This window comes from Phyllobates terribilis, unplaced genomic scaffold (assembly GCF_046119375.1).
Source record: "Phyllobates terribilis strain yellow unplaced genomic scaffold, ASM4611937v1 Scaffold_1__5_contigs__length_1240528914, whole genome shotgun sequence".
Classification (NCBI taxonomy): domain Eukaryota; kingdom Metazoa; phylum Chordata; class Amphibia; order Anura; family Dendrobatidae; genus Phyllobates; species Phyllobates terribilis.
Window position 1 is genome coordinate 329,849,310 of NW_027362761.1, and position 27,434 is coordinate 329,876,743.

The window sequence follows — 27,434 nt, forward strand, 5'->3', positions numbered from 1 at the left end:
ACATACACAGCCAATGACACATGCCCTTGCTTGTGTGAAAAAAAGTAGTTCGCTCCGTGTGTGCGCTGCTGATAGGCTGACAGATTGCACCTCCCCACTGTAAATGCGGGAAAGAGAAAAAAAACTGCGTATTAACATTGAATATCAGGATTACTGTGAAAAAATCCAGTTATGATTTTGGTGCACGAACAGTTATCGAACATAACCTCGAACAGCCGGATTTTTTTCAAATCGTTCTTGTTCGCCGAACGGCTCGAACACCGCTCAAAACAGCTCGAATTTGAGATTGGTGAACAGTTCGAGTCGAACAACGCTCATCTCTATTAATAAGTGGGATTTCTTGCCTTATAAATGGGGTTGTGACCATTAGTTGTGTTGTGCAGAGTCAGGTGGATACAAAGCTGATAGTCCTACTGAATAGACTGTAAGAATTTGTTTCATGGCAAGAAAAAATCAGTTAAGTAAATTAAAACGAGTGGCCATCATTACTTTAAGAAATAAAGGTCAGTCAGTCCAAAAAGTTGGGCAAACTTTGAAAGTGTCCCCAAGTGCAGTTGCAAAAACCATCAAGCGCTACAAAGAAACTGGCTCACATGTGGACCGCCCAGGGAAAGGAAGACCAAGAGTCACCTCTGCTTCTGAGGATAAGTTTATCCGAGTCACCAGCCTCAGAAGTCGCAGGTTAACAGCAGCTCAGATTAGAGACCAGGTCAATGCCACACAGAGTTCTAGCAGCAGACACATTTCTACAACAACTGTTAAGAGGAGACTTTGTGCAGCAGGCCTTCATGGTAAAATAGCTGCTAGGAAACCACTGCTAAGGACAGGCAACAAGCAGAAGAGACTGGTTTGGGCTAAAGAACACAAGAAATGGACATTAGACCAGTAGAAATCTGTGCTTTGGCCTGATGAGTCCAAATTTGAAATCTTTAGTTCCAACCACCGTGTCTTTGTGCGACGCAGAAAAGGTGAAACAAGAGATGGACTCTACATGCCTGGTTCCCACCGTGAAGCATGGAGGAGGATGTGTGATGGTGTGAGGGTGCTTTTCTGGTGACACTGTTGGGGATTTATTCAAAATTGAAGGCATACTGAACCAGCATGGCTACCACAGCATCTTGCAGCGGCATGCTATTCCATCCGGTTTGCGTTTAGTTGGACCATCATTTATTTTTCAACAGGACAATGACCCCAAACACACCTCCAGGCTGTGTAAGGGCTATTTGACCAAGAAGGAGAGTGATGGGGTGCTATGCCAGATGACCTGGTCTCCACAGTCACCAGACCTGAACCCAATCGAGATGGTTTGGGGGAGCTGGACCGCAGAGTGAAGGCAAAATGGCCAACAAGTGCTAAGCATCTCTGGGAACTCCTTCAAGATTGTTGGAAGACCATTTCCGGTGACTACCTCTTGAAGCTCATCAAGAGAATGCCAAGAGTGTGCAAAGCAGTCATCAAAGCAAAAAGTGGCTACTTTGAAGAACCTAGAATATAAAACATATTTTCAGTTGTTTCACACTTTTTTGTTAAGTATATAATTCCACATGTGTTAATTCATAGTTTTGATGCATTCAGTGTGAATGTACAATTTTCACAGTCATGAAAATACAGAAAAATCTTTAAATGAGAAGGTGTGTCCAAACTTTTGGTCTGCACTGTATCTCTCTGATTTAAGGGCATAAAAATTCAAATTTTGAAAATTGCAAAATTTTCTAAATTTTCGCCAAATTTCTGTTTTTTCACAAATAAGCGCAAGTGATTTCGAAGAAATTTTACCACAATCATGAGGTACAATATGTCACAAATAAACATTCTCAGAATCAGGGGAATCCGTTGAAGCGTTCCAGAGTAATTACCTCATAAAGTGACAGTGGTCAGAATTGTAAAAATTGGCCTGGTCATTAACGTGCAAACCACCCTCGGGGGTAAAGAGGTTAAAGTAAAATTGTGAAACTATTCTTCTCACTAGCGATGTGAGAGTCAGAGATTCTTCCAGGGGTCTTCCTTGTGCTGTTCTCCTTCCATTCAGCATTTTTTTTATTCAGTTCAACATTTTCACTGCCCCCCAGACCTCCTTGTAAGATTTTCTAAAAAAATTCTCCAATTTCCCTTTGACTTCCATTATGCTCATTACTTGAAACGAGTATCCGAGCATTAGAAACTGCTCGGTTCCAGTAACGAGAATCAGAGCATTTTAGTTCTCGCTCATCCCTAATTGTAATCTTTCTACTGTCTTTCAAAAGAAATTATTGGAGGTGCTTTTGGAGGGTATGAAAATGGGTGCTGCAGATATAAAGTTATCTGAACATCTCTATGTAGAATTTCCCATTACCCCAATTTTTCACTCTTTGCCAAACGTACACAAAAACCATTCCCTCCTTCGCTCAGACCGATTATCGTGGGGATAGGGGGCTTAGGTGAAAATCTTAGAAACTGAGTTTACCTCTACCTGCAACCTTTCGGAGTGAATCTTCCTAGTTTTGTCAGGTACTCAAAACACGTAATAGTTAGAGATGAGCGTTGTTCTACTCGAACTGTTCGCCAATCTCAAATTCGAGCTGTTTTGGGCGGTGTTCGAGCCGTTCGGCGAACACGAACAATTTGAGAAAAATTCGGCTGTTCGAGGTTATGTTCGATAACTGTTCGTGCACCAAAATCATAACTGGATTTTTTCTCAGTAATGATGAAAATTAATGTTAATACGCAGTTTGAGTGTACAGCGGGGTGGGGGGAGGGGCAGGGGATGGATCTCTGCAGGAACAATGAAGATCTCCATTTTTTTTTCTCTTTCCCGCATTTGCAGTGGGGAGGTGCAATCTGTCAGCCTATCAGCAGCGCACACACGGAGCGAAGTGCTTTTTTTCACACAAGCAAGGGCATGTGTCATTGGCAGTGTATGTCACATGTCCTTGCCCTATAAGACCAAGCCATTTTCCCCGTCGCCACCATTTTCTCACTGCTGCAGCTGCGTGTTAGACGGCACCGCTGTTGCTGTGTGCGCTATACCTTGTTAATTTCAAGCCAATTTTCGCACAAATATACAGATAGCTTGGGAGTAGGGAATAGTTGTGATTGCAGTCCTTTTAAGGACTAGGTTACAGCATTTCCTACGACTTTTATCAGGGAGGTCTGTGCTCTTAAATAGATAGGTTGTGGGAGTAAAGACTAATTGTAATTGGAGTCCTTTTCAGGACTAGGTTACATCAGTTCCTATCAGTTTTTACCAGGCAGGTCTGTGCCAGTGCTGTGCAAGTTTTTTTCACAGCATTTGGCTGAATCTAGCAAGGCTAATCCTTTTTGGCCTATTGCAGAGTGTGTTAGTCAGTGGAGTAGCCTATCTGTGTTGCAAGATATACCACCTGTGTATAGAATACCAATTTTTTTACTGCACCTAGTGAAGTAAAATCTTTTGGGCATAGCATCATTCTATTAGTCCATCTATACTGACCTCCATCAGGTTGCAAATTAAAACTAATTTTTATCTGCATCTACAGTACCTCTGAAAAAATATTTGGGCTTCTACCTGTGTGTGGGACTTGTTGTATTAGTCCATCTATACTGACCTCCATCAGGTTGCAAACTGAATATATTTTTTTCCTGCATCTACCTCTGAAAAAATATTGGGCTTCTAGCTGTGTGTGGGTCTTGTTCTATTAATCCATCTATACTGACCTCCATCAGGTTGCAAACTGAATATAATTTTTTTCTGCATCTAGCTCTGAAAAAATATTTGGCCTTCTAGTAGTGTGTCGGACTTTCTCTATTAGTCCATCTATACTGACCTCCATCAGGTTGCAAACTGAATATAATTTTTTTCTGCATCTAGCTCTGAAAAAATATTTGGCCTTCTAGTAGTGTGTCGGACTTTCTCTATTAGTCCATCTATACTGACCTCCATCAGGTTGCAAATTAAAACTAATTTTTATCTGCATCTACAGTACCTCTGAAAAAATATTTGGGCTTCTAGCTGTGTGTGGGACTTGTTGTATTAGTCCATCTATACTGACCTCCATCAGGTTGCAAACTGAATATATTTTTTTCTGCATCTACCTCTGAAAAAATATTGGGCTTCTAGCTGTGTGTGGGACTTGTTGTATTAGTCCATCTATACTGACCTCCATCAGGTTGCAAACTGAATATATTTTTTTCTGTATCTACCTCTGAAAAAATATTTGGCTTCTAGCTGTGTGTGGGTCTTGTTCTATTAATCCATCTATACTGACCTCCATCAGGTTGCAAACTGAATATAATTTTTTTCTGCATCTAGCTCTGAAAAAATATTTGGCCTTCTAGTAGTGTGTCGGACTTTCTCTATTAGTCCATCTATACTGACCTCCATCAGGTTGCAAATTAAAACTAATTTTTATCTGCATCTACAGTACCTCTGAAAAAATATTTGGGCTTCTAGCTGTGTGTGGGACTTGTTGTATTAGTCCATCTATACTGACCTCCATCAGGTTGCAAACTGAATATATTTTTTTCTGCATCTACCTCTGAAAAAATATTGGGCTTCTAGCTGTGTGTGCGACTTGTTGTATTAGTCCATCTATACTGACCTCCATCAGGTTGCAAACTGAATATATTTTTTTCTGCATCTACCTCTGAAAAAATAATGGGCTTCTAGCTGTGTGTGGGTCTTGTTCTATTAATCCATCTATACTGACCTCCATCAGGTTGCAAACTGAATATAATTTTTTTCTGCATCTAGCTCTGAAAAAATATTTGGCCTTCTAGTAGTGTGTCGGACTTTCTCTATTAGTCCATCTATACTGACCTCCATCAGGTTGCAAACTGAATATAATTTTTTTCTGCATCTAGCTCTGAAAAAATATTTGGCCTTCTAGTAGTGTGTCGGACTTTCTCTATTAGTCCATCTATACTGACCTCCATCAGGATGCAAATTAAAACTAATTTTTATCTGCATCTACAGTACCTCTGAAAAAATATTTGGGCTTCTAGCTGTGTGTGGGACTTGTTGTATTAGTCCATCTATACTGACCTCCATCAGGTTGCAAACTGAATATATTTTTTTCTGCATCTACCTCTGAAAAAATATTGGGCTTCTAGCTGTGTGTGGGACTTGTTGTATTAGTCCATCTATACTGACCTCCATCAGGTTGCAAACTGAATATATTTTTTTCTGCATCTACCTCTGAAAAAATATTGGGCTTCTAGCTGTGTGTGGGTCTTGTTCTATTAATCCATCTATACTGACCTCCATCAGGTTGCAAACTGAATATAATTTTTTTCTGCATCTAGCTCTGAAAAAATATTTGGCCTTCTAGTAGTGTGTCGGACTTTCTCTATTAGTCCATCTATACTGACCTCCATCAGGTTGCAAACTGAATATATTTTTTTCTGCATCTACCTCTGAAAAAATATTTGGCCTTCTAGTAGTGTGTCGGACTTTCTCTATTAGTCCATCTATACTGACCTACATCAGGTTGCAAATTAAAACTAATTTTTATCTGCATCTACAGTACCTCTGAAAAAATATTTGGGCTTCTAGCTGTGTGTGGGACTTGTTGTATTAGTCCATCTATACTGACCTCCATCAGGTTGCAAGCTGAATATATTTTTTTCCTGCATCTCCCTCTGAAAAAATATTGGGCTTCTAGCTGTGTGTGGGTCTTGTTCTATTAATCCATCTATACTGACCTCCATCAGGTTGCAAATTCAAAATAATTTTTTTCTGCATCTAACCCAGCCAATAGTTTTGGCCTAATACCACAATTTGGCCACTCAGCTCTGCTCGGTTACCATCCATTGTTTTTTTGTGCAAACAACTCCAGAGTTGTGAATTAGTTAACCACCAAAATGAGTGGAAAAAGGCCTGCTGCTGGTGGAAAGGGGAATAGGCGTGTTGGGAAGGGGAAAAAAGGTTGTGTCCGTGGGGTAGGTGTTAAAGCAACAGTAACATCTGCAGAAGAAAGACCATCTTCCAGCCAAACTAAAATGTCTACTTCTTTTAGCGGACAATGTGATAAGATCCCTTTCTTACGGCCACGCCAATCGCTACAAATTCCAGATGAGGCACAAAAACAGCAGGTGCTTCAACGGATATCAAGTGCTCCTTTAAGTGGGCTCTCCTCCACATCAACTTCAACATCACAAATACTCCAGTCCTCAAAGGTGTCACCCCAATCGCACTTGCTTCCTCACAGCTCCCAAATCTCCAGCTGCCCGTCTGAGTATGAGGTAGAACAGATGGTTGAGTCTGCAGAGCTGTTTACTCATACTATAGCCTGGGAATCAGAGGTCGACTCCAGCGCTTCTGTGAATCCAGATGAGGAAATGATCTGCACTGATGCCCAGAATCTTTATGAGTCGGATCCAGGACCAGACGCAGAAGGTTCTGACCATAATGTAGACCCTCATTCCCAAACTGTAACTCCTGTTGGTGGAGACAATGAGGAAGACGATAATAAGACTCAAATACCTGATTGGAGCGACAACTTTAGTTTTTTGTCAGGGCAGGAACAGGTTGGCTCTGAGGACGACGGGTGTGATAACGCACAGGGTGATGATGATGAGGTCGGAGATCCCACTTACTGTCAACCCACAGTCAGCCAAGAGATGAGGTCAGCAGAGGAGGTGGAGGAAGATGCTAGTGACGACGAGGTCAGGTTGCGCCTTCCTGGACAGAGACGTAGTACTGGAAGCACGTCAACAACTGCATCCTCAAACACAACTCTGCCTCTCACCACAAGTCGTGGTGGCTCTTCAGGTCGCATGGGTGCTAAGCCTTGCATAGCCTGGGCATTTTTTCAGATCGATAAAGATGACCCAACTCGTGTTATCTGTAACATTTGTCAGCAAAAGCTAAGTAGAGGCCAAAAAATACATAGTTTGAGTACTTCATGCATGAACCGGCACATGGACATGAAGCATAAGTTGCAGTGGGAAGCTCAGTGTGCTACAATGCGGCCTAGCCGGCCGGGCCAACCACCGTCTGCCATATCTTGTGCATCCGCGGCCTCTTCATCCTCTGTGACTGGGGGGACAGCAGTCACACCTGTTTTGGGGCGCAGACCTGCCACCTCTTTACCCGCAACAGCCAGCGTGATTGGCAGGTCATCATTTTCTTTGGAGGTGGTAACACCAGCTGGTGTTGAGCGCTGTCCGACATCGATAGCACCACCTTTGGATCAAGGCAACCTAACATGTCCGCCTGCATCTTCCTCACAGACCGGCAGTTTGCCGGGGACACCCTTATCAACCCCGTCTAAGCACAATAGCCAGCCCTCGGTCCCTCAGATGTGGACAAGTAAAAGACCATTTCCTCCTAGCCATGAGAAAGCTAAGAGGTTGAATTTCACCATCTGCAAGCTCTTGGCTACAGAAATGCTGCCTTTCCGCCTGGTGGACACAGAGGATTTTCGAGACCTTATGTCCGTCGCAGTGCCCCAGTACCAGATGCCCAGTCGGCACTACTTCTCAAAGAAAGGTGTGCCTGCGCTCCACCAGCATGTCGCACATAACATCACCGCTTCTTTGAGAAACTCTGTGTGTGACAGGGTGCATTTCACCACAGACACTTGGACGAGTAGGCATGGACAGGGGCGTTACATGTCGCTGACTGGGCACTGGGTAACTATGGTGACAGCAGGACAAGGGGCTGCTGTCCAAGTCTTGCCGTCCCCACGAGTTGTGCGTCAATCCTCTTTATGTCAAAGTTCCTCCACTGCTTCTGCCTCCTCAACCTCCTCTCGGTCTTCCACCTGCACCCAAAGCCTGTCTGGTCATGCCACAAGCTTTCTAACTGCGCAGAAGGGATCCTGCACACCTCCTTACTATGCTGGCAGTAGGGCTCAACGTCAACAGGCGGTTTTTACATTGAAATGTCTGGGAAATGTGAGTCACACAGCTGAGGAGTTGTGGTCAGCTCTGGAGAACCAATTTCATGAATGGTTGTCTCCACTGGACCTGAAACCAGGGAAGGCCGTGTGCGACAATGCTGCAAACCTGGGTGCGGCCCTTCGCCGGGGCAATGTCACACACGTGCCTTGTATGGCTCACGTGTTGAACCTGGTTGTCCAGCAATTTTTAGCCCACTATCCCAGACTAGATGGCCTTCTGCAGAGGGCACGGTCGCTGTGTGCTCACTTCCGCCGTTCGCATCCCGCAGCTCAGCGACTTACATCTCTACAGAAGTCGTTGGGCCTGCCACTTCACCGGCTAAAATGCGATGTGCCTACCCGGTGGAATTCAACTCTGCACATGTTGCAGCGACTGTGGCAGCACCGACAAGCCCTGGTGCAATACGTTCTGACGTATAGCCTGGGCCAACGAGATTCAGAGGTGGGGCAAATCACGCTGGAGGAGTGGTCTCAGATCAGGGACCTATGCACCCTTCTGCACAGTTTTGAAATGGCGACGAAGATGTTTAGTGCTGACGATGCCATTATCAGCATGACTATTCCGGTGATTTACATGCTGGAGCACATGTTAAACAGAATTCGGAGTCAGGTGGTGGCACAAGAGGAGGTGGAGGAAGTAGAGGAGGAGGAGTTGTATGCGGAAGGGCTAACATCTGCAAGGTCCAGACGGTCGGCAGCACCAAGGCGGCAGGCATGTGAGGGTGGGGGAGATGGTTTTACCAGGGCGCATGGTAGCAGCCAAACTAGTGAGGAAGGTGCAGGAGCCCAGGAAGAAGTGGAGGACGAACTGATGGAAGACTCATCAGATGAGGGAGACCTTGATCACATTTCTGTTGTGCGAGGTTGGGGGGAGAGGACAGAGGAAGGAAGCATGATTGTTACCTCGCCACCAACACAACAGGGACTTGGTGCTCCTGGATGCGCAACACACATGAGTGCCTTCTTGCTGCACTACCTGCAACATGACCCTCGAATTGTGAGAATTAGAAATAATCCTGACTACTGGGTTGCCACACTGTTAGATCCCCGGTACAAAAGTAAATTTGCAGAAATTATTCCTGCCATAGAAAGGGATGCACGCATGCAGGAGTATCAGCAGAGACTGTTGCAGAATCTTACATGTGCTTTTCCACAAAATACCAGTGGTGCACGTAGTGAATCTCACAGTTCCAACTTGCCAACCGTGGGACCGTCAAGTGTTCAGCACTCAAACCGTAACAGAACCACAGTATCTGCTGGTAACATCAATTTTGCGGAATCATTTCACCACTTTTTTAGCCCATCCTTTGCAAGGCCACAGGAGACAAGAAGTCTGACACATAGTCAACGCCTAGAGACGATGGTACAGGAGTATCTCCAAGTAAACATTGAAGCCACGACTGTGTCACTGGACCCTTGCTCTTTTTGGGCTTCCAATCTGGATAAATGGCCGGAGCTAGCCACTTACGCCTTGGAGATCTTGTCATGCCCCGCAGCCAGCGTTCTGTCTGAACGTGTGTTCAGCGCTGCTGGTGGTGTGCTGACAGATAAGCGCACGCGGCTCTCCACTGATAATGTAGACAGACTCACGTTCATAAAGATGAACAAATCATGGATCCGAAACGACTTTTCTACCCCTGTGTCATCCTGGGGAGAGTAAAAGCTTGATGATTGGTTAAAATCACCCTACCAACCGTTTTAAGCTTTCAAATTACTAATCATGTTTATCTGTATCTTGACTGGAAAATAATTTGGGCTTTGTAGCAGTGTGCAGCACTGATCCTATTAGGCCATCTATACTAAAGCTTCACCAGATTTAAAATTAAAAATAATTTTTAGCTGCATCTAGCCCGGAAAATAATTTTGGGGCTCCGAGATGCGCAAGGCACATAAGTGCCTTCTTGCTGCACTACCTGCAGCATGACCGTCATATTGTCAGAATTCGAAGTAATCATGACTACTGGGTTGCCACACTCTTAGATCCCCCAAACTTTTCGATCAACCTTTTCATTTTAATAAAGACCAAAAAAATGGTCATTTTTGAAATTATAAGCATTAGCAGGTTGTTAGAAACTGAAATCAAACAGTTTTCAACTCAAAACTTTATTCTAGGTGATGTTACATTTTCACATAGGACCCCTTGTTCGAAAGGAGCTTCTGAACTCTCTCGTCCATTGAATTTGTCAGGTTTTGGATGGTTTCTGCTTTAATTGTTTTGCATGAGGAGAGAATACCCTCCCAGAGCTGTTGCTTAGATGTGAACTGCCTCCCGCCATCATAGACACTCCTTTTAATGATGCTCCAAAGGTTCTGAATGGGGTAGAGGTCATGGGAGCATGGGGGTCACACCATAAGTTTGTCCCCTTTTATGCCCATATCAGCCAGAGATGCAGATGTTTTATGTGCAGCATGAGATGGTGCATTATCATGCAGAAAAATGATCTTGCTGTGAAATACACGGTTCTTCTGCTTGAACCATGGCAGGAAGTGCTGTTTGAGAAAATCCACATACATTATGGAGTTCATCTTTAGCGCCTTCAGGGATCCTAAAGGGGCCGACAATCTCTCTCCCCATGATTCCAGCCCAAAACATTACTCCACCTCCTCCTTGTTGGCGCTGTAGCCGTGTTTGCGTGGGGTGTCCATCAACCAGCCATCCTCCACTCCATCCATCTGGACCATCGAGCGCTGCACGGCACTCATCCGTGAACAAAACAGTTTTGAAATCAGTCTTCATGTAATGTTTGGCCCACTGGAGCCGTTTCTGCTTGTGTGAAGTGGATAGAGGAGGTCGACAGGATGGCGCATGCACAGCTGCAAACCTCTGAAGGACCCTGCATCTTGTTGTTCGGGGGACGTTGGAGGCACAAGCAGCTTCAAAAACTTGTCTGCTGCTATGACAAGGCTTTTTTGCCGCTGCTCTTTCAACCTGACGTAATTGCCTGTAGGAAAGAGTCCTCAATTTGCCCTTATCAGCACGCACACGTGTGTACTGTGAATCAGCTACATACTTCTTGATTGCCAAGACACTTCATCCTGATCATCGCACAATGTTGATTGTAGTCATGCCTTGACCTAAACACTCCACAATTTGTTGCTTCTCAGCAGCCGACACATCCTTTTTCTTTCCCATTTTGGCAGAAAATGTAGGCTGCTTAATAATGTGAGAGAGCCTTCTTAAGTAGTCTTGCCTTTCATTGGACACACCTGCCAAACTAATTAGCACAAGTGTCTGCAATTGCTTACAGTGATATAAAGAGCCCTGACACACATCACCATGATTGAGTTTAACTGACAAACAAACAAATTCTTCCCTTATCACTCCTAAGCACTTTTTGCATAATAATTTGGAACGCAGTGTACATGTGCTTTTCCACAAAACACCAGTGGTTCACGTAGTGAATCTTACAGTTTTAACTTGCCAACCGTGGTCTGTATGGAGTTGTTCAATAAAGGGCCCAAAATTAAGATAACATAGATGGGAGAGGTCTCTATGAATAGGAATTCCTAAGTATTTGATACCCTGTGAAGGCCAGGCAAAGGGAAAGTTGGACTGGATGGAATCCTATATGGATTTGGGGAGGGAGACATCGAGGGCCTCAGACTTCGCTGCATTGATTTTAAAATTTTACCATGTAACAAAGTGATCTATTTCAGCCATAACAGCATGGATGGATATATGTGATTGAGTGATATATACTAGGACATCATCAGCAAATAGAGAGCACTTGTACTCGGTGCCTCCCACCTCAATCCACCTAATATTGGGGTTATGGCGAATTGATGAGAGCAGGTGCTCCGTCACTAGGATGTATAAGAGAGGGGACAGAGGACATCACTGCCTTGTCCCATTGGTGATTGTGAAAGGTGATGAAAATGTTCTGACGCACGCCCTGGGCCTTGGGACACCCGGAGCCGGACCCTTTTTGGTGGATGCTGGTGGTTGTAGTCTTCGTGGCGGCGACCCGGTTCCGTGGCTCAGGGCGGTCAAACCAGTGGCGGAACTATTTATGTGGTTTTGATGTTTAAATGTCCGACTACGCCACCCATGGATTGCGGTCAGAGTGAACCGCCGCTACAGGGCAGACCGCTGAGGCTGGTGTTGTGGGTGCAGCAGAGCGTAGCATAACTCCCCACGGGAGGAGTATAGCCTCAGGGCAGTGTATGCGGAGGATGGGGGTGATGGTGCAGGGCAGCAGCAGTAACGACACGGAGTCAGTGATGCAGTTCAGGGCCTTTACTCACAGTTCTTATTATCCAGACCACGTCTGCAGGTAACGGCTGCCCACGTCGTACTGTGCTCACCAGGTGAGGGGCTCAGACAACTCCCAGATAACTTTGGAGCACTTCACAGGACCCCCTTTGTGTGTCCTTTGTCTGGCCTTTCTTACCAACACTTCTGTCCGGCTGCCTCGGGCCTCCTATTGGTAAACTTGGCGCCAGTTTCCCTGACCCTATGTGGTGCCTTCCTAGCGGGTGTAGCGAGGGGCTGCGCCACATAAAATGTCAGAGCCTCCGGTTTCTAGCTGAGGGTCGTTTCCTGCCTCCACTAGTTTGGGGACCGGTCTCCCCCTTTGGCCTGACCCCTCCACGCAGGTGGATTCGGGCGTGCGGTGGCGACTCGCCCGTCCGCACCCCTGGGATCCCTTCATTCCTCGTTCCTGGAGCCTTCTCCGCTCCTCTTCCTTCCTTCTCCCTCTTCCAGGCCTGGGCCTCTGTTACTAGGCCCGCCTCCGGAGCAGAGCTCATGCAGAGCCCCTGCTCCCTGCCACTTCTGCTCAGACTTCTCTGCACTGAACTAAGATGGTGCCCACCTTTTATACTCCCTTCTCAATGCACCCAGGAACTGCTTCCTCCCTGCTCCTGCACTACAGGGTTCCCCTTCCTCAGTGTTCCCTCCCCCCACTCCAGCCAGGGACAGGGACTGTCGTGCCCATCTCAGGGGCATATTGGTCGCCCTGCCCCACGGCAATGTGGTGTAATGCATGCAGGTGTCGGGTCCTGATCCACACTCCATCCTTACCTGAGAGTGAGATATCACACCTCTGGGTGAGGTGCAATACGTCTGTAGCAACTGAGCCCTCAGGGTGCTACAGTTCCATTTATCTTCAGCCTAGGTGACGTATTGCGATACAGGGCCGTGATTTTGGCTATAAAAGGGTCCCCTAGACCCCTACCCCAAGCTTTTTAAGAGAATCATATATGGCGTGCCAGGAGACTCTATGGAATGCTTTCTCAGCATCCAACGAGAGTATCTAATTACAAATTTTTAACTGCATCTAGCCCAGGAAATACTTTGTGCCTAGTAGCAGTGTCTGCTAGTCAGCGGATTATCCCGGCTGTTAAGCAAGCTGCACCACCTGTAGTTTAGACACTTAATTTTTTCAAAGGAAATGCTTCGGGACCATGGGATACTTAGTGAAGAGCATCAGGAGGCACCCAAGGCATAGGGGCTGGGACTGGCAGTAGGATGCCTTGCGGTGGACAGCCGAGCTCGATCCTTATAAAAGCTTTTTAACTGCAGCAGCTTTAGTGGACGCTACTGGAGCTGGAATTACCGCGGCTGCTGGCATGAGACTTGCCCTCCAATAGATCCTTCTAAATGGATTTAAAGTGTATTCATTCAAATTAGAGAGACAATTTAAATTAAAAAGCTTAGAGCTGCCTCCACCACAGGGGGGCTCGCTCGACCCACCAGCGGACAGGCACCAGTATTGGGAGAGGGGGGCTGGCCGTCAGGGTTCACCGCGGCTCTGGCACAAACCCGGCGACACGGAGGTGGCACGGGCAGGAGCGGACTGGCCGTGTCGGCTTCTCACTTTTTGGATTTTAGAAGGGCATGACATGCCTATATCTGTGTCTCCCCCTCCTTTTACTCCTCCACCTCTTTTATTTTCGCATGACTATATGTACTTGTCACTTTTCCATGTGTTAGTTATGTCTTCTGAGCAGTTTGTCAGCTTTTGGACACCTTTGAAGGTGTTTTCTATGTGTTTCTATGTGTTTTTGTTTGCCTGCCATTGGTTTTAACGGTGTTCGAAGGTGTTCGACGAACAGTTCGACGAACAGTTCGGCGAACACACGGGTGTTCGACGAACCGAACCGAACTCGAACACTACGGGGGTGGCTCAACACTAATTCATACACCCTTAAAGGCTCCAATTGGAGTTCCTCATTCAGATATTGTGAACAAAGTGTTGTTGTGGTAATCCTACACTTTTAAAACCTCTGCAGACAGTGAAAAGCTTGGCAAAAATTACAAACAGGTTCATCCATACACTCTTGAAGGCAGCAACTGGAGTGCCTCATAAAAAAAGTGTGGTTGTGTTACCATTACACTCATAAAGACTTTGCACACAGTGCAAAGCCAGAAAAAGATTATAAAGATGGTAATACAGTCATCCATAGAACATTGAAGGCAACAACTTTTGGGCCTCATTCAAATAATGAAGTTTAAAAGTACTTTATGTGCTGCTGTCATTTGGTAGTGTGGAAAAGTCTAGGCTAGTCCAGTCTTTGTTCATTTTTATCATAGTGAGCCTGTCAGCATTTTCTGTTGACAGGCGAAAGCGTCTGTCTGTTATGACCCTCTCCACGGCAGCACTAAAATCCCTCTCAGACAAGACGCTAGCATCAGGGCAGCACAACACTTCCAAGTCATAGAGGGACAGTTTATGCCAGGTGTCCAGCCTTAAGACCCAATAGTTGAAGGTCACAGAGGAATTAGAGAGTACGCTGGTTTGGTCGGCCAGATATTGCTTGACTATCTTTAAAAACGTTCCCTCCTTGTTAAAAATACCCTATCATGAGGGCATCGACGCTGTGAGGGTGTCATAAAATTGGCCCAGGCCTTTGACAGTGTACCCATGCCTCTGTTGTACTTTATGTGTGCCTCCCTTGCCTCATCTCCTTGGTTGGACAATGCAGTTTGCCCCCTGCCGCTATCTTTGTCTGATGGGAATTTTTTCAACAAATTTTCTACAATGGTCGGTCATACGTGTTAAACTACCTACACCCAACACTTCCTTGTCTTCACCATGATGACAACTCTCCATCTCCTCCTCTTCCCTCTCTTCCTCCTCATTCCCCTACTCAGCCCATCCACATAGGAGAGAGGGGATGAAGGCTGTGTGGGTACTAGCTTCTGTTGCGCCTAGCAACCCGCTCCTGTTCTTCCTCCACAGCCTTTAACTCCTAATTGTTACACAATCCACGCTGAGCAGAAGAGATGAGGCTGCGCTGGATAGTATCTCCCTGTCTCATGTCTTCCTCCATCTCCACCTGGTGTGCATGCAAAGGTTCAGCTTTAATTGTGAGCAGCGACTGTTGGCAAAAAAGTGCAATCATTGCACTGGTTATGGCATCATCGATGCTTACCATCCTTTTAAAGTCTTCAAAGTCTTGGAGAACTGCACAAACGTCAGAAATCCATGCCCACTCTTCAGTTGTTATGTGCGGAGACTGACTAGAATACCAACCGGAGTGTTGGAGCTAATATTCCCCAACTGGTCTCTGATGCTCACCATGCCTTGCCAGCATGTGCAGTGTGGAATTCCAGTGCATGGTGATGTCGCTCAACAGTCGGTGAGCTGGCGCTTGCTGCTGCTGCACCGACAGAGCGATGGCAGCTATATCTGACTTGCGGAAATGGGCGCTGATGTGGCTTATTTTGACCAAAAGCTCTGGCAAATTCTGTTAGGTTTTCAGAAACCGCTGAATTACCAAGTTTTGCTTGTGTGCCAAGCATTATACTTGAGTGAGTTTGCAAAGCTTCACAGCCGCCACCAGGTTATGGCCATTACCACACATGAACATGCCTGGTGTAACGGGTCTGGGAGGCGGAACCTCTGAGCTACTATACAAGGGGGCGGTCCTTGTAAGGGAGCGGGTGGCGACCAGGCAGGCAGTCACAGCAGGTGACCGGGACAGTCTCTAGAAGAACGGGCAGGAGGTCACGGCAAGTGACCGGGGCAGTCTCTGGATGAAAGGGCAGATGGTCACGGCAAGTGACCGGGGCAGTCTCTGGGTGAACGGGCAGATGGTCACGGCAAGTGACCGGGGCAGTCTCTGGGTGAACGGGCAGATGGTCACGGCAAGTGACCGGGGCAGTCTCTGGGTAAAGGGTTGGTACGACCTGTGGCGGCTGATGGTAGACGTGAGCTCCCAGGTGAGCAGGCGAGAGTCTCTGGATAAACGGGTGGTCACAGCATGTGACGGCGGAGCCTCCAGGAAGATCAACAGACAGGCGGCAGATGAGCGCTCCCAAGTGAGCGGGCAGAAGTCTCTGGACAGGCGGGTGGTCACAGCACGTGACGGCAGAGTCTCCAGGCAGGCTAGCAGACAGGCAGCAGATGAGCGCTCCCAGGTGAGTGGGCAGGAGTCACTGGACAGGCAGGTGGTCACAGCACGTGACGGCAGAGCCTCCAGGTAGGCTAGCAGGCAGGTAGCAGATGTGCGCTCCCAGGTGAGCGGGCAAGCTGGTCCATAGACAGACTGACAAGAGTTGGAAGGCAGACCGTCGGACCTCAGGCAAGCAGGCAGGTAGTTGATGTGCGCTCCCAGGTGAGCGGGCAAGCTGGTCCTTAGACAGACTGACAGGAGTAGTAAGGCAGACCGTCGGACCTCAGGCTAGCAGGCAGGTAGCAGAATATCAGGCAGGAATAAGACAGCAAGCTGGCAGGAATCTGGCAGGTAACTGGCAACGGGACCTGAGGGCTGAAGCAGAGTAGTGAACAGTGCAACAACATTGCTCGGGCACCTCCATTTTGGAGGAGGTGCCTTATATATGGTGAAGTCCTCCGGCCATTGGCCGGGGACTCCTTAGGACGGCGCGCGCGGCCCCTTTAAGAGGGAGGGAGAGCGCACGCGCGCGCCATAAGCACAGTGGCCGGGAAGGAGCGCGCGCTGCCAGCAGAGCGGGAGGAGGACGCCGGGCACGGAGCAGAGAGGTGAGTGGAACAGCGTCCCTGCCTAGCAGAGGGCAGGGACGCCGGCGCTACAGTACCCCCCCCCTTTAGGCCCCCCCTTTTTTAGGCCAGACAGAAATTTAGCAAGGATGAGCGGGGCATGGATGTTCTCCCGGGGCTCCCACGTTCTCTCCTCAGGACCAAACCCCTTCCAATCTACTAGAAAAAAGGTCTTTCCTCTTACCCTTTTGGTGGCAAGAATGTTCTCTACCTCAAACTCGTCCTCAGCAGAAACCGGAGCAGGAGGCGTACCTGTAGACTTGGAAAAAGAGTTAAGTACCACAGGTTTGAGGAGAGATACATGGAAGGAGTTAGGGATCCGTAAGTTGGCCGGGAGTTTCAATTTATAGGCCACCGGGTTGATCTGACTGATGACCTCCAGAGGACCGATGAACCGAGGCCCTAACATGTAAGAAGGTATCTTGAGTCGGACATATTTAGATGAGAGCCAGACTTTATCTCCAGGACGAAATTGTGGAGGATCCAGGCGTTTTTTGTCAGCGTGTCTTTTCATCTGTTCGGACGACTGAAGGAGTGCGGTTCGGGTACTCTCCCAAATGGAGGAAAATTTGCTAACGAGAGATTCCGCAGCCGGGTTGTCCACAGAGGTGGAGACAGGAAAAGGAATCCGAGGATGCTGACCGAAGACTACAAAAAACGGGGATTTGGAGGAGGATTCGCTCTCGTGATTGTTATAAGAGAACTCGGCCCATGGTAGGAGATCCACCCAGTCTGAATGATGGGCATTAACGAAGTGCCGGAGGTAACTGGTCAGGTTCTGATTGATCCGCTCCACTTGACCATTGGACTGTGGGTGGTAAGCGGAAGAGAAGTCCAGGGTGACGTCTAGCAGTTTACAAGTGGCTCTCCAGAAGCGTGAGGTGAACTGTACCCCACAATCCGACACGATGTGGAGGGGCAGGTCATGAAGACGAAAGATGTGACGAATAAAGTCTTTAGCTAGCTCGGGTGCAGACGGGAGGCCTGGCAGGGGAACGAAATGAGCCATCTTGGAGAAGCGGTCAGCGACCACCCAAATGACCGTACAACCGGCAGAGACTGGGAGGTCAGTTATAAAGTCCATTGCTATATGCTGCCAGGGGGCAGCAGGTACAGAAAGCGGAAGGAGGCGACCGGCTGGCAGATGTCTCGGAACCTTGTTGCGGGCGCAGGACACACAGGCAGAAACAAAGTCTATTACGTCCTTGTGCAGGGTAGGCCACCAGTAGTGCCGGGTAATAAGCTGGAGGGTCTTTTTCTGACCGGCGTGGCCAGCCAGTTTAGACGAGTGACCCCAGTGAAGGATCTTCTCCCGATCAGGTACTGATACGAACGTCTTTCCGGGAGGGAGACGATTTAGACTCACGGGAGACGCCTGCATTACTCTGGCGGGATCGATGATGTGTTTCGGATCTTCCTCAAGATCAGACACCAGAAAGGATCGAGACAAGGTGTCCGCCTTGACGTTTTTGTCAGCCGGGCGAAAATGAAGAACAAAATCAAAGCGAGCAAAAAACAAGGACCACCGGGCTTGGCGCGGGTTAAGTCTCTGGGCATGCTGGAGGTAAGCCAAGTTCTTGTGGTCAGTGTAAATTATTACCGGGTGAAGAGCCCCCTCGAGCAGGTAACGCCACTCCTCCAATGCCAGTTTGATGGCCAATAACTCTCGGTCTCCTATGGAATAATTGCGCTCTGAGGAGGAGAAGAGTTTAGAGAAGAAGCCGCAAGTTACCATCCTCCCGGAAGATGATTTTTGAGTAAGTACCGCTCCGGCTCCAGAGGAGGAGGCGTCAACTTCCAGGAAGAACTGCTTGTTGCCGTCCGGGCGATGCAGCACCGGGGCGGAAGAGAAGGCCTGTTTTAAGGAAAGAAAGGCCTCCTCTGCTTCGGGCGGCCACTCTTTGAGATTAGTACCCTTACGGGTGAGCGCGGAAATTGGGGCAGTCCGGGAAGAGAAGTGCGGTATGAAGAGGCGGTAGTAGTTGGCGAAGCCCAGGAACCGCTGAATGGCCTTCAACCCCTCCGGTCGAGGCCATTTCTCGATGGCAGACAGTTTCTCTGGATCCATTCGTAGGCCGGTCTGAGAAATAATGTAGCCCAAAAACGGAAGCGAGGTCTGCTCAAAGAGGCACTTCTCGTATTTAGCGAAGAGGTGATTCTGCCTGAGCCTGAGCAGGACCTGACGAACGTCCCTCCGGTGAGTCTGGAGATCCGGAGAGAAGACCAAGATGTCGTCCAGGTACACCACTACGCAGGAGTAGAGAAGGTCCCGGAAGATGTCATTGACCAACTCTTGAAAGACGGCAGGAGCGTTACAGAGACCAAAGGGCATTACCAGATATTCATAGTGGCCGTCCCGGGTGTTGAATGCCGTCTTCCATTCATCCCCCTGACGGATACGAACCAGGTTGTACGCCCCACGGAGGTCCAGTTTGGTGAAGATTCTAGCCCCCCTCAGACGATCAAATAACTCCGGAATGAGCCGAAGGGGGTACTTATTCTTCACCGTGATCTGGTTAAGGCCTCTATAGTCTATACAGGGACGGAGAGAGCCGTCCTTCTTTTTGACGAAAAAGAAGCCTGCTCCCGCCGGGGAGGTAGATTTCTGGATGAATCCCCTGGCCAGATTCTCCTCAATATATTCGGACATCGACCGGGTCTCAGCAGCGGATAATGGATAAATACGCCCACGGGGAGGAGTAGTACCAGGTAACAGGTCGATAGGGCAGTCGTATGGTCTATGAGGGGGTAGTGTCTCTGCCTCCTTTTTATTAAAGACATCAGCATAAGACCAATAAGGAATCGGAAGTCCAGGTAGATTAGCTGGGGTAGGAGAAGGACGGACGGGATGGACGGGAACCAGACAGGTTTTATGGCAGTCCTGTCCCCAGCGAAGGACTTCTCCGGTCTGCCAGTCAAGCACGGGTGCATGTCTCTGGAGCCAAGGTAGACCTAGCAAGAGGGCGTGAGAGAGTCCAGGCAGAACATGAAAGGAGATACTCTCAGAATGCAGCATTCCCACCTGCAGAGTAATGGATTCGGTGATGAGTTGGATGGGGCGTGGTAAGAGACCCCCATCCACGGCAGCAACAGACAAGGGTACAGCCAGAGGTTTGGTGGGGATGCGGTATTTCTCTACCAGGGACTGTGAAATAAGATTCCCGGCTGCTCCAGAGTCAAGTTGGACTAGTTCGAAATAACGGTTCTCCCCGCAGACGATTGAGACTGACAGCAGCAGAGATGGAGAGGATTTATTCTTGTCTAGGTCGACCTCTCTGAGCGAACCTAGACACAGGCGTTTCCCGACCTCTCCGGGCAGGCACGGATCCGGTGCTCCTTACTGCCACAGTAGAAGCAGCTCCCCTCGGCACGGCGTAAGTCCTGACGGGTTTTGACCATCTTGGTCTGGTCGACCTGCATAGGCTCAGGAGAGTGTACCTGGGGAGAGACGGATTTCTGAAAATTAGGAGCTAGACGTGGAAACCTCCTCTCACGGGTGACCTCTTTGGCACGCTCCTGGAACCGTAGGTCAATCCGGGTGGCAAGAGTTATTAGGTCATCGAGAGTGGTAGGAATGTCCCGACCGGCAAGTTCATCTTTAATACGGCCGGACAGACCCTCCCAGAAGACGGATACCAGAGCGTCGTTATCCCAGGCCAGCTCCAAGGCAAGGGTACGGAACCGTATGGCATATTGGCCCACGGTGAGACTTCCCTGACGGAGGCGTAGCAGTGATGATGCGGATGAGGTCTTCCGTCCGGGTTCGTCGAAGACTTTCCGGAAAGCCATGAGAAAGGCAGGCAAGTCGGACACCAGGGGGTCTCCTCTCTCCCATAGAGGATTTAGCCAGGCCAGGGCCTCCCCGGTGAGATGGGACATGATGAAGGCAATTTTGGCCCGGTCGGAGTTAAACTGGTGGGACAGGAGTTCAAAGTGCAGGGTGCACTGATTTATGAAGCCCCGAGCCTGGGCGGAGTCGCCTCCGAAGCGAGGAGGTGCAGAAAGCCGGGGTCCGGGGTTGGATACCATGGTATTAGTGGACAACGGAGCTGCCGGATTGCGAGTCATGGCACTGGCGGAGGTTGCTGGCGGAGCAGTCAGAGTGTCCAGGCGAGAATTGACATTCCGCAGGTGACCCAGGATGGACTCCTGTTGGGACCTCTGATGGGACAGTTCAAGACACAGGTCCGAGAGCGAGGGAGCTTGGGTGCCACCGGGTTCCATGGCCCGAGCAAACTGTAACGGGTCTGGGAGGCGGAACCTCTGAGCTACTATAAAAGGGGGCGGTCCTTGTAAGGGAGCGGGTGGCGACCAGGCAGGCAGTCACAGCAGGTGACCGGGACAGTCTCTAGAAGAACGGGCAGGAGGTCACGGCAAGTGACCGGGGCAGTCTCTGGATGAACGGGCAGATGGTCACGGCAAGTGACCGGGCAGTCTCTGGGTGAACGGGCAGATGGTCACGGCAAGTGACCGGGGCAGTCTCTGGGTGAACGGGCAGATGGTCACGGCAAGTGACCGGGGCAGTCTCTGGGTAAAGGGTTGGTACGACCTGTGGCGGCTGATGGTAGACGTGAGCTCCCAGGTGAGCAGGCGAGAGTCTCTGGATAAACGGGTGGTCACAGCATGTGACGGCGGAGCCTCCAGCAAGACCAACAGACAGGCGGCAGATGAGCGCTCCCAGGTGAGCGGGCAGAAGTCTCTGGACAGGCGGGTGGTCACAGCACGTGACGGCAGAGCCTCCAGGTAGGCTAGCAGACAGGCAGCAGATGAGCGCTCCCAGGTGAGCGGGCAGGAGTCACTGGACAGGCAGGTGGTCACAGCACGTGACGGCAGAGCCACCAGGTAGGCTAGCAGGCAGGTAGCAGATGTGCGCTCCCAGGTGAGCGGGCAAGCTGGTCCATAGACAGACTGACAAGAGTTGGAAGGCAGACCGTCGGACCTCAGGCAAGCAGGCAGGTAGTTGATGTGCGCTCCCAGGTGAGCGGGCAAGCTGGTCCTTAGACAGACTGACAGGAGTAGTAAGGCAGACCGTCGGACCTCAGGCTAGCAGGCAGGTAGCAGAATATCAGGCAGGAATAAGACAGCAAGCTGGCAGGAATCTGGCAGGTAACTGGCAACGGGACCTGAGGGCTGAAGCAGAGTAGTGAACAGTGCAACAACATTGCTCGGGCACCTCCATTTTGGAGGAGGTGCCTTATATATGGTGAAGTCCTCCGGCCATTGGCCGGGGACTCCTTAGGACGGCGCGCGCGGCCCCTTTAAGAGGGAGGGAGAGCGAGTGCGCGCGCCCTAAGCACAGTGGCCGGGAAGGAGCGCGCGCTGCCAGCAGAGCGGGAGGAGGACGCCGGGCACGGAGCAGAGAAGTGAGGGGAACAGCGTCCCTGCCTAGCAGAGGGCAGGGACGCCGGCGCTACACCTGGTTGTAGGTTTAATGGCAAGAGGCACATTTCTGTCTTGCCTGTTATTCCTTTCAATAACTCTGCCACGGTGAGTGGTTTGTCTCTTAGACAAATTAGCTTCAGCAGAGCCTGTTGCCATTTCACAGCTCTGCAGTGCTGCAGAGCTTCCAGCTTCCGGCTGATGTGGACCTTGTGCCTGAGATAACAAATCGGAGATGGAGGATGAGGAGGAACAGGAGGGAATGCAGGAACTGGTGTAGGAGGTGGAGGAAACCCTGATAGAAATAGGACCAGCAATCCTTGGCCTCAGGAACACATGTGCCGTACCAGGGTGGGTCTTGCCTCCACAATATTCACTCAGTGTGCCATCAGGAAAATGTAGCTTCACTGGCCACAAGCGCTTGTCCATGTGTCAGTTGTTATATGTACAATTCCAGTAACTGTGTTGGTAAAGGCACATGTGATGTTAATGGACACGTGTTGGTACAAGGCAGTGATACCACACTGGAAGAAAGAGTGGCGACTGGGGACCAAGTACCGAGAGAGGGCTACCGCCATGAGAAGCGGGAAACCTCTGTGTCTACAAGCCTCAATGGCAACATTTCCATGGCAAGCAGCCTTGAAATTCGCCTGTTCAGCATTTGGGCCTGTGGGTGGGAGGCTGGAAACTTTCATTTTCATTCCAAGGCTTGGGGTAGGGACAGCTGAACGCTGTGCTGTGGGCAATTTTATGTCAGTGCCTGATGATGGTACCTCAGAATGAGCAAGGACAGGTACAGGGCGGGAGGCATCTATGCCAGTGTCATGGACAGGGGATTGTAAAGCACCTAGCACAGGGGAAGAGGCAGTGGTGTCACCCCGTTGGCACCAATCATGGACCCAGGCATTCGGCCCACTCAGTCAGGTGCTTAGATGGCATGTGCTGATCATGCTGGTGGTGGCTAAGCTCTTTGTGGTCAGGCCCTTGCAGATCTCGGCATGGCACAGGTTGGAAATGACCATTTTTTGTCTCAGAACTCTTTTTAAAAAAGCCCCAGACTGGGGAACTCCTAACTATTTAATGGACAAATTCACGAGTGTCGGTGCTCTGCGGAACAGTTGCCCAACTTCTCCCTATTGTCACCCCACTGGCTCTTCCTGCCTGTTTTGTTGCTGTTGATCCCTCCTCTCTCAGCACTTCTTGTCTCACTCTGCACGCCAGCTTCTCAGGTTGGGTCAGTTTCTTTGTCATCCACCAGCTCGTCTTCCACCTCCTCACCCTGGTCCTCCTGACTTGGTGACTTAATAGCAACCTGGCTTATTGGCTACTGTGTCTCATCATCATCTACCTCCTTAGACAAAAATTGCCATTCCCCACCATCATCTTCTTGTGGATGTGGCTGCTCTATGCTTTGTGCATCACTAAACAGCATTTCCTCCTTTCCCTTATGGAACATGCAGGGTGAGAGGCCACAATCAAGAAATTATGTTGTAAAGAGCTCCTCGGATTGTCCTAGTGTGGGATTACTGGTCTCCTGGTACTCAACATGGTGGAAGGAAGTGGTATCCCTGCACTCCATGAAGGATCAGGTGCTGAGCCCTCTTGTTACCAGGTACATGACAGCTGATCTGTACAGCTGTCATGTGCCCCTAACAGGCACGATTGGAATCGCGATCCACCCGCAGGTGTTAATAACTAGTTAAATGCCACTGTCAATTTCTGACAGCAGTAATTAACATGGCCGAGGCAGAAGTACGTCAAAAGTCCCGCCTATCGGTGCCCGTGCCACATGACCGCGGGTCGTTGATGGTTTGGCATGACAACCCAGGGCCTACAGGAGATCCCTGTGATTGTCATTGCCGGGATGCTAAGAGCACCACCCAGCGGTTGGCGCTCATAGAAAGTGAGCATTTCTGCTACACACAGGCGATTTTAATGATTGCCTATGCGTAGCACAGGTGATTCGATAATTGCTGCTTCTAATCTTCCATGGAGACTATTGAAGCAAGAGAAAAGTAAAAGAAAATGTTTTTAACAATATTAAAAAAACAAAAAAAATATAAAAGTTCAAATCACCCCCCTTTTGCCCCATTTAAAATAAAACAATAAAAAAATCAAATATACACATATTTGCTAATGCCATATTCAGAATCGCCAGATCTATCAATATATAAGGAGAATTAATCAGATCAGTAAACAATGTAATGAGAAAAAAAATCAAAATGCCCGAATTAGGTTTTGTTTGGTCACCACAACATTTCAATAAAATGCAATAACAGGAGATCAATGGATCATATCTAACCTACAATGGTATCATTAAATACTTCAGCTCAATATGGAAAAAATAAGCCCTCATCTGGCCCTAAATCCCGAAAAATGGAGAAGCTACTGGTCTCTGAAAATGACGCCTTTTTTTTTTTTGCAAACTTTGCATTTTTTTTTCACCACCAAAATAAAAAAGAACCTATTCATGTTTGGCATCTACAAACTTATAATGACCTGGAGAATCATAATGTCAGGTAAATTTTAGCACTTTGCGACATTGGTAAAAAAATAAAAATAAAAATTCTGGAATACTTTTTTTGCAATTCCACTGCTCACTTTGAATTTGTTTTCCTGTTTTCTTGTACACTATATGGTAAATCCAATGGTATCGTTCAAAAGTACAAGTTGTCCCGCAAAAGCATGCCCTCACATGGCCATATTGAACAAAATAAAAAAATTATGCCTCTGGGAAAAAGGGGAGGAAAAAAACAAAACGCAAAAATGGAAAAACCCAAGGTCATTAAGGGGTTAATATTAATGATGAGCAAGCTCTAAAATGCTCAGGTACTCGTTGCTTGGGTCGAGCAAATTGGAATGCTAGAGTGCTTGGTCCGAGTAACGAGCCCGATGTCAGTCTATGGGAAACTCGAGCATTTTTCCGGCAGCCACCCTGGCGGTCTGCAGAGGGCCTAAAAATTTCCCAAATCAATGGGAACAGTGCTCAAATGACATGGGAACAGCATGGGGAAGACCCCTGGAAGCATCTCTGACTCCCAGGTCACTTTTGTCAGCAATGTTGTCAGAGATATTACGCCACTTTTATGGACTCACATTAAAACATACAAAAAGGAAACCAAAATGGATTTTCCTGGGAAATATGTTAAAGAACATCCTTTCCAGGGTAATAAAGCAAAATAAATATACAAAAACAAAATTACTCCTCCACACCTTGGGCTATGTTCACACTTAGCGTTTTTGATGCGTTTTTGCACTTTTGCATTGCTTTCAACAGTGAAAAATACATTCATGGGTAGAGCTGGGCCTCAGCACCGACATGTTCCCATTAGAAAGGAGCGGGTCTGCTATCCAGTTATAATATATGCAGTGAGTCCAACTGGTGCCAAAATTCAGGAAAACCCCCAATACAAATTTAAAGACACATGAAGCTGGGCCACAGTAATGACATGTTCCCATTAGAAAGGAGCGGGTCTGCTATACAGTTATAGGGTATGCAGTGAGTCCAGTGTTTTGATTCTGTTACCACCTCTCCTTGGTAACGGTATGTGTTCCAGAACCTGAAATTAAATGGACATTTAATGGCATAGATAGCAAAACATGAGTCACATGTGAAGAAACCTTTCAAATCAATAGCTTCTCCTGCATGGGGGTGAAAGAATTTGTCACCCTTCTGAACATTGCCGCACTGTGGGCAATGCAAGCAAGGGAATGTTCCCATCTTGGGGGTATTGAGAAATGTCTGTCTGGAGAGTATTTTTCTAGAGCGAACATCTGCCCATACCAGTCTATCATGGAAGTTTGTACGTCGCCGGAAACAGGGTAAGAATGGTTTAAATTTTTCAATCTTAGGGTAACTATCCTGTAGGGTATGCCAGAACTTGCGTATTCTTTTGTGCATTTTGTACATGAATGGGTGAAATGAATGTATAAATGGTATTCTTTTCCCTACTTGTTCCCTACGGTTCCTAGGCCTTGTCCTACTTTTGGTTAATAGAGCTTGTGGATACCCTCTATTCAAGAATTTGGTTTCCATCTCATCTAAACGTGTAGTTTTGGTTTGAGCATTTGAGACAATCCTGTCTATACGAGGAATTGGGATATGGGAATGGATTACCTGGTGGCTTTAGAGTGGCAACTGGAGAGATATAGTAAATTATTAAGATCGGTTTCCTTCACGAAGAGATCTACTTCTAGGTGTCCGTCACTCTCTTTAATAACCCTTGTGTCCAAAAAAATGATTGTCCCAGCATCATAGTGCAAAACAAACTGCAATTCAGGCCATATTTGGTTCAATTGCATATGAAAAGCTAGAAGGGAGACCAGTGGGCCCCGCCATATGCAGAATATATCATCTATGTATCGTTGCCATAATATGGCATTGTGTTTAAAGATCTGATTAGAGTAGATATATTTTTCTTCAAAATAGGCCATAAAACAATTCACATATGGCGGGGCCACGTTGGACCCCTTCGCGGTTCCTTGTACCTGGAGATAGAAATCGTCACCAAACATGAAAAAATTCTCTTACAAAACAAGATTAAGAAGCTCCATACAAAATTCAATTGTGTTCCTATTATCAAAAGAAAAAGAAAGCAATGCCTCATCAGCCTCTAGACCTTTATGGTGTTGAATTGAAGTGTATAGACTGCTGACATCCCAAGTTACCAAAAGGGAGGAGTCAGGTAGCTCTTTTAATTCATGAATCCTTTTAATAAAATCACCGTATCTAAGATGTGTGATTTAGTATATTTGACTAGATGGAATAAAACTTTTTCTAACAGAACACTCAGAGGTGATAGAACTGAGTCTGTGGACGCTACAATAGGTCGTCCCGGTGGTTTATGGAGTCTTTTGTGTACCTTCGGTAATACATGGAAAACCAGAGAGATCAGGTGATAGTTGATTAAAAATTCACTCACTTTTTTATCAATTATGCCTCTCTGTAGAAATTTGTTGACAGTTTCACTTATTTTTAGAGCTATTTTAGTTGTGGGGTTAAAGGCTATTGGCTGATATACATTAGTATCAGATAACTGTCGAGTTATCTCCTCTATATAGTCTTTGTAGTCCATTATTACAACTGCTCCGCCCTTACCTGCGGGTTTTATAATGAAATCTTTATCCTTAATCAGGGATTGTAAGGCCAAATGTTGTGAATAAGAAATATTAGTTGGACAATGGAGCTTACTGCTTACCACTAGCATTATCTTTTTTGAAACCATCAACT